This window comes from Schistocerca piceifrons, chromosome 2 (assembly GCF_021461385.2).
Source record: "Schistocerca piceifrons isolate TAMUIC-IGC-003096 chromosome 2, iqSchPice1.1, whole genome shotgun sequence".
Classification (NCBI taxonomy): Eukaryota; Metazoa; Arthropoda; class Insecta; order Orthoptera; family Acrididae; genus Schistocerca; species Schistocerca piceifrons.
Window position 1 is genome coordinate 853,378,373 of NC_060139.1, and position 8,293 is coordinate 853,386,665.

An 8,293-nucleotide genomic window follows, 5' to 3' on the forward strand; every position below is an offset into this window, starting at 1 on the left:
GACCTCAGACGTTAAGTCGCATAGTGCTCAGAGCCATTTGAGCCCTATTAAATTTCATAACAGCGTCTCCTGTACTGTATAACATCTGAAGTCTCTCTCATTCAGCAGTCAGCTAAGCTATTCACGTTGGTGTGTAGAATATATGAGTCTGGCGACATACCATCTGACTTTCGGAAAAGCATCATCCACGCAATTCCGAAGACGGCAAGAGCTGACAAGTGCGAGAATTATCACACAATCAGCTTAACAGCTCATGCATCGAAGCTGGTTACAAGAATAATATACAGAAGAATGGAAAAGAAAATTGAGAATGCGCTAGGTGACGATCCGTTTGGCTTTCGGAAAAGTAAAGGGACGAGAGAGGCAATTCTGACGTTACAGCTAATAATGGAAGCAAGGCTAAAGAAAAATCAAGACACTTTCATAGGATTTGTCGACCTGGAAAAAGCGTTCGACAATATAAAATGGTGCAAGCTGCTCGAGATTCTGAAAAAAGTAGGGGTAAGCTATAGTGAGAGACGGGTCATATACAATATGTACAACAACCAAGAGGGAATAATAAGAATGGACGATCAGGAACGAAGTGCTCGTATAAAGAAGGGTGTAAGACAAGGCTGTAGCCTTTCGCCCCCACTCTTCAATCTGTACATCGAGGAAACAATGATGGAAATATAAGAAACGTTCAAAGTGGAATTAAAATACAAGGTGAAAGGATATCAATGATAAAATTCGCTGATGACATTGCTATCCTGAGTGAAAGTGAAGAAGCCGGCCGAAGTAGCCGTGCGGTTAAAGGCGCTGCAGTCTGGAACCGCAAGACCGCTACGGTCGCAGGTTCGAATCCTGCCTCGGGCATGGGTGTGCGTGATGTCCTTAGGTTGGTTAGGTTTAATTAGTTCTAAGTTCTAGGCGACTGATGACCTCAGACGTTAAGTCCCATAGTGCTCAGAGCCATTTTTTGAAAGTCAAGAAGAATTAAATGATCTGCTGAACGGAATGAACAGTCTAATGAGTACACAGTATGGTTTGAGAGTAAATCGGAGAAAGAAGAAGGTAATGAGAAGTAGTAGAAATGAGAACAGCGAGAAACTTAACATCAGGATTGATGGTCACGAAGTCAATGAAGTTAAGGAATTCTGCTACCTAGGCAGTAAAATAACCAATGACGGACGGAGCAAGGAGGACATCAAAACAGACTCGCTATGGCAAAAAAGGCATTTCTGGCCAAGAGAAGTCTGCTAATATCAAATACCAGCCATAATTTGAGGAAGAAATTTCTGAGGATGTACGTCTGGAGTACAGCATTGTATGGTAGTGAAACATGGACTGTGGGAAAACCGGAAGAGAAGAGAATCGAAGCATTTGAGATGTGGTGCTATAGACGAATGTTGAAAATTAGGTGGACTGATAAGGTAAGGAATGAGGAGGTTCTACGCAGAATCGGAGAGGAAAGGAATATGTGGAAAACACTGATAAGGAGGAGGGACAGGACGATAGGACATCTGCTAAGACATGACGGAATGACTTCCATGGTACTAGAGGGAGCTGTAGAGGGCAAAAACTGTAGAGGAAGACAGTGATTGGAATACGTGAAACAAATAATTGAGGACGTAGGTTGCAAGTGCTACTCTGAGATGAAGAGGTTAGCACAGGAAAGGAATTCGTGGTGGGTCGCATCAAACCAGTCAATAGACTGATGAAAAAAAAAAAAAGCACAAAGTCCTGAGGAAGGCCACTTGCAACAGTGGCCGAAACGTGGGACAATGATATATACTGACTATGCGGTACAACGTCCGGAAGCCTACTCTTACAAAGGACATAATGTTCATTTTCCAAACCTTTCCTCTGGAGATGCGAGCTGCTGTTTTAGTGCGAGCTGGCAAATCTGTTCCTCCTCCTTGACCTACGTTTGAAATCGTTCTTGGACGTGGAACCACTGAAGAACTAATAAAATCTTGTCGGGTTTCTATACCGGCATACCCTTTTAATTTAGTAAGTTCATCTCATGATGGAGATATAAAGTCGTATCACATTGTAGGTAGGAGACTGCAAAAACAGGTTCAACCGCCTAATCGGAAAGAGTTTTTTTTCTCCGCGTAGAGTGGCCCCTATCTTTGTGGATATGTGAAGGGTTGTCTAACGAGTACTTGTGGAGAGTAGGTCATTGTAATGTATGCGTGTATAGTGTTGTGTTATGTCCGTGAAGATGATGATGATGATGACGATGACGATGATGAGAGAAGGGAAGGGGTGAAACCCGATGCCGGCACATACCCTACTCCTCTCGAACAGTCCATGGGGTGGTAGCTTCCACCAGCATTCGATCCGGCTTACCCGCGAGTCAAGCTCCACAGCGAAGGCGATGGAGATATCGTTCACCACAACACTCAGTTTGTACAATAATTTGTATTTTCAGTTGGAAAAAAATACTGTTTCACAATTTTCCTAGTCATGAACATCACTTAACAAACTGAGCCGTGCACACCTTTCCAAGTGCACTAGCACTACAGCACACGGAGTCAAATATAGTATGTTAAGTAGAGGTTAGCCGCAGATTGGCAGTGGGGTTTGCAGAAAACTGAGGAAGCGGGTCACGCACGGAGTGAGGAGTTGCGGTGATAAAGAGCGCGGGGGGAGGGGGGAAGGGGGGAGGGAGGAGCAGGACGGCAAGTTTCGCCTGCCTCCGCAGTGGAAGCACCGTAACGTGCACTTCATGCTTGCGCGAAAGAAACAGTCACGCCCGGAGGTACAAACCACTTAAATGTTATATAAACTGGAGCTATCTTCTATATTGACATGATTAGAAAAGCTCGTAATTGCAATAACTACGTGCAGTTACGAAACTGAGTGAACTGCAAATCAGTAACACAGCAGACAAGAATGTCTATCTCAAACACTATCGTCAGACAGCTAACGTTGGCTGCCATCAAAAACAAAAGGCTTTCCGACTTTTGTCGATTCAGGTCTAGGGAGCCGAAAGACTAACTTATAGTTAACACACTGCAGCCTTGCAGTCACGTCTCACGTGGAAGTTAAGCGCAGAAACAAAGGGAAACAGTACATATGGATCAAAAATGGGGAGATAAGGCAAAGCTGTCTTCACCTTGAAGGATGGTTTGCACATCTCATTGCTTTGCTAAGTATTAGATGGTATGGCCCTGTCTTCCACCGACCTTTGAGCTGACCTACGCTTCACGGTTCAATTTTGCATGTTCCACATTAGTGAATCATAGCCAGGGGTGAAAGAAAAAAATCTTATGACTCGGTGGGGTTGCTGATAATAATCCACCTCATACCTTTATCTCCCCACGATGCAAATACGAATGGAGACCACCTTCTAAGGCCAGTATTAAATGCAGCTGGATAAAAGCACCATATTGTTCTGTATCAGAGACTTTTGAAACGCACTTCTATCGACGTAAGGAGTGAGGTGACGCAGTAGTCACCACACTCTCATTCCAGAAGAGGGCGTCTGATCATCCGGTTTAGGTTTTCCATGGTTTCCCTAAATCGCCAAAGGCAAATGGATGGATGGTTCCCATGATCAGGAGATGCCCGATTTAGTTCCCCTAATCCGAGCTGTTTTCCGCTTCTAGTGACATCGTCGCCGATGGACTTAAATCACTAACCTTTCTTTCTTCTATTGACACCACTTTTATCACTTTCTTCCTGGATGGAAGAAGGAATCAAATCCAGGTTAAATGAAAGAGTGGATTTCGCAAAATGTAGTACAGCAGAACTAAAGGAGCCAAGAAGTAGGCTTTATTCACGCTGTAAAAAAATGGCTCTGAGCACTATGGGACTCAACTGCTGAGGTCATTAGTCCCCTAGAACTTAGAGCTAGTTAAACCTAACTAACCTAAGGACATCACAAACATCCATGCCCGAGGCAGGATTCGAACCTGCGACCGTAGCGGTCTTGCGGTTCCAGACTGCAGCGCCTTTAACCGCACGGCCACTTCGGCCGGCCACGCTGTAACAGTCAGAGACGTGGGAGAAACGATAGTCTGAATGTCCTCTGGTATTTGTCAATTGTTCCTACATACTTGAGTTTCGATTGTGCTGCACCATACTGGGAACCGGGCAACAGTAATCTGAATGAAAGTTTTCGTGATACAGAATGATGTCGCTTGCTTTTCAACGCAACGGAAGTCGTGTATTGCTTGAAACTTATACTTTCAGTCGTCATAGCATTCTGGGGCGCCCATCCCAAATGGTAGCGCAATATTAACGGTGCTGGTCGTCGACTGGCGTCTCGTTACCACGTCGAAGTGTCAATTCCGCGATATAAATAAAATATTCTCGCACCTGGAGACTTGTCAGTTCTACAGAGGCCGAAGCAAGATGCAAACTTGGCTGTAATAAAGACAGCAACATGCCTGACAGCCGGAACGCCCACGTCCGTGCTCTGCCCAAGGTAGAGACTTATCCAACACGACCTTTCACCCTCTACCCATCCACTTCTCTCTGAAATATTAGAAAGCAATGTCAATTCTGTGCATGGGAGGTAAAACCGAATGTCTTTCTTTAACTGCAGTCAATGATCGCAAAAGAATTTTCGTTAGACTACGATGACCATCTTCAGATCTGATTAAAATATAAGAAGCCTTACATTATTCTAATATGATTAACATAAATAAGACATCCTGTATTTAATTCAGATCTGAAAGTGGTAATTATTGTCTGACGACAATCTCTTTGTGATCATTGACTACATTTAAAGATATAAATTCTGTACTTGTGAGTCCGAATGCATTGTTAGTTAGAAACTTCGAAAAGACAACGGTAATGGAGTTACAAATTAGAAAATACACTGCGTTTGACGACAATTTGGGAAAAAAATCGGCGTTCAAGTATACTCTATGTTTACGAAAGAAGCGTGAAAAAAAAAATAGAATCGTTGACAACTGGAAATACTTGATGTTATTTACAAAATATTATCGAAGGCGAAAGTAATTATGTGTTAAAATCCCAGTGGTCGTAACTAAGACATAAAACAGTAGGATGATAGTTACGAAACTGAGCTATGAATCGTAAAGTTGAATTACCGGATGGAGGATCATGAATAATCCTATTGAAAGGGTACAGTACCGCCCGACATTGAAAATAGGTACAACATACTTCATTATTTTTGTCAGAACAACACATTTTTTTTGTAAAATAACTCACTTTCAATTAATACAGCGAAGCCGGATACCAGTGTGGGAAAGAATGACAATTTATTTATTTAATTGATCACATGTGCACTCCCACAAAGTAAATCCCTACATCCAGTTTGGTAAGATCTGTGAAATGAATGAATGTATGGTCGTCTGCTAACCGCAGATAGTGAATGTGAATATATGATCATCTTTGAGTCGATCCTTTGGCCACCTTTGGTGGGACCAAAGAGATGAAATTTACCAGAGCTTTGAGCGCCTGAAATGTGGCTGACCAATACGATAGCAAGGTGCTTCCCCCACCTCGACAGAGATGGGAGATAACCTCAGGAACGGCCATGTTTCAGCACTCTGCCGCTGGATCTTGTGCTGTTAAGACCTGTTTTAGTTGTGCTCCGTAATGACGAAAGAGTGGAGACATGGTATGCATGTGGAATATTTAAGAGTAGTTTGAAATAATAATTTCTCTATTTCAGGAACTTTCGTGGGGGGGGGGGGGGGGAAATTAAATGCCAGGCAGGTAATATTAATGGGATTGTAGTAATCTTCGGAAGTGACCAACGGTCACAATGAAACCACGTGTAGCAATAAGTTGAAATACTTCCGTGTGCTTAAGTTAAGCTGAATTACTAGCGTGTGTACAATAAGTTGAAATATTTAAGAAATAGCGTGTGTACCATAAGTTGAAATATTTAAGAAATGGCGTGTGCAGGACTTGAAATTAGAGACGAGTACATCCACGTGGTGAGTACTGTGTGAGTCTCAAACTGTGTATGAGACAAAAGACAAAGAGAAGTACTCGTCCATGGTATCAGTTGAGGACTCGCGTGTGTGATGAATACGTTCTTAAAATTACTTTATGTAATATGATTCCGTGTGACGCTAGATTCAAACTCTGAGAGAGAAGCAAGGTGAGTCGGCTGTCTATCCAGCAACGCCACTTGGCTTGCATTGCACAGGAAGACGTGCAAATATCTCCAGAGTTCATAGTAGGAAAATAGAATTACAAAGTGGTGCAGTGTCGTATGAAACTGGGATAAATATTAATTGAAGTGGGAAAGCTGAAAGTGATAGAGTTGTGACTATTTAGTGTAGTATTTCATGTTGTAGTGTGGTGTATGTCATGTAATTTGGGTATGTGTGGTTTGCATGGGAGAGTAGCGAGGTAGTTTCAAAAGATTAGTGGGTTATGCTTGTTCCTTCAGTACCGCTCGGTCTGGAGGAAATTTTAGTGATGATGATTGTGAGAGTCGAAATGTGAGGTATAATAAAAGATCCACCATCCTATCCAGAAAGTGCACTGTAGCGTTAAAAATAATTGCGAGACCATAATATAGAGATTCACCATTGTAAAGCCAGGCCCACTGGGCGGAATTTCTCATGTGTTATTGTTGTAGGTTGTAGAATTTGTGTGTTTAGGTTAGAGAATTTATCGGAATAAATAAGATAGTGAAAAGAAAAAGATTGGTGGACTTTTACTTCGAATTGTATGTTGTCATAATGTCCCGAATTTATAATGTGTGCGGTGGCCACGTGTTGACAAAAGCCGTTAAATAAAAGACAAAAAGAAAATGTGGTATTGCCAGTGCGTAGTGTACAGTCAGAGTTCTGTAAATTACTGATAGTCAGATGCGTGTTTCCGTTGCGTATTAATCATATAGGAGGATAACTTGTAACTTGAGTGTGAGTACTAGAGTTCATGTTACTCGATAAATAAGAATGAATCCACTCGCTTGGCAGACCACTCATCTCGCAGGCCTGACTGCTTGATGCCACAGTATGAGCAAGGCATGTGGGTGCCTCTCACTATCATCGTCTGGGGAATTGAAAATGCAACTGTAGTCCGGCACGTACCCACTGTAACGACGAGTCTTGTTAACCGCCCGGAAAAAAAAAGATTGTTAACAGCGACTGGGGATTTTGTATTTGGTATCTTACTCTGAGTAGAGTAAGTGGGTAGAGCAAACCAAAGACTGCGATTCATTGGCAGAACGCTTAGAAGGTGCAACAAGTGTACTAAAGAGACTGCTTACACCACGCTTGTCCGCCCTATTCTGGAGTATTGCAGTGCGGTGTGAGATCCGCATCAGGTGGGACTGACGGATGACATCGAAAAAGTACATAGAAGGGCAGCTCGCTTTGTATTATCGCGAAATAGGGGAGATAGTGTCACAGACATGATACGTGAATTGGAGTGGCAATCATTAAAACAAAGGCGTTTTTCGTTGCGACGGGATCTTCTCATTAAATTTCAATCACCAGTTTTCTCCTCCGATTGCGAAAACATTCTGTTGGCACCCACCTACATAGGGAGAAATGATCATCACGATAAAATAAGAGAAATCAGGACTCGCACGGAAAAATTTAAATGCTCGTTTTTCCCGCGTGCCGTTCGAGAGTGGAACGGTAGAGAGACAGCTTGAGGGAAGTTCATTGAACCGTCTGTCAGGCACTTTATTGTGAATAGCAGAGTAATCACGTAGATGTAGATGTGGAGTCAGAAAATTTCCAACCCAATTTTCAACTAATTACATTACATGGTACCAAAAACAGAAAAAAAAAACAAGTAGCTGCGAAAAAACATCCTGAGTAGGCCTATCTATGTAGCATCTAGGGAAATATACAAAAAGAAAAACTAATATATATATATTCTCAGTGGCATGTTCTGTCGTGGTTTATGGAAGGAGACACGATTAGCATACCCCTAGACAAGGATGGAACACATTTATGGTGGAGGCGCTTAAACCATTTTTTTTCTGTCTCCATCAGCCTGCTACATTTATGCCATTTACGTCGACACCTCTGCTCCTGTACTGGCATATTTGTGATCTGTTATATATCGTTAACTGTTTGCGCTGTAACTGTTCGTTTGCACTTCATAATACGTGTACATTTTTGACACAGTTTTTACATTTTCGGAAATACCATTTTGACTAGCTGTTACTATGATTTGAAATGCGTCCCGGCCCGAAACTAGTCACCCAGTGAGTAAAAAAAAGTGGAATTTGTAACTTGGCTGGTTTTTCGTTGTACTGAGTTACATCAGTCTGTTGCATTCTTTTCTCTGCATGCATATCAAACTACCTAGAACAGGAACGAGCGGGTTGGGGAGATGCTTAGAACAGTTCTTTAGT

At 42.4% G+C, this 8,293-nt stretch overlaps 1 non-coding gene across 1 annotated transcript; it reads left to right on the forward strand.

Moving 5' to 3' along the window:
* Positions 1 to 7,829: 7,829 nt before the first annotated feature.
* LOC124778184 lies at positions 7,830 to 7,916 on the forward strand. Its single transcript, XR_007015888.1, has one exon. It is a non-coding gene; the product is annotated as a U6atac minor spliceosomal RNA (small nuclear RNA).
* The last annotated feature ends 377 nt before the right edge of the window (positions 7,917 to 8,293 follow it).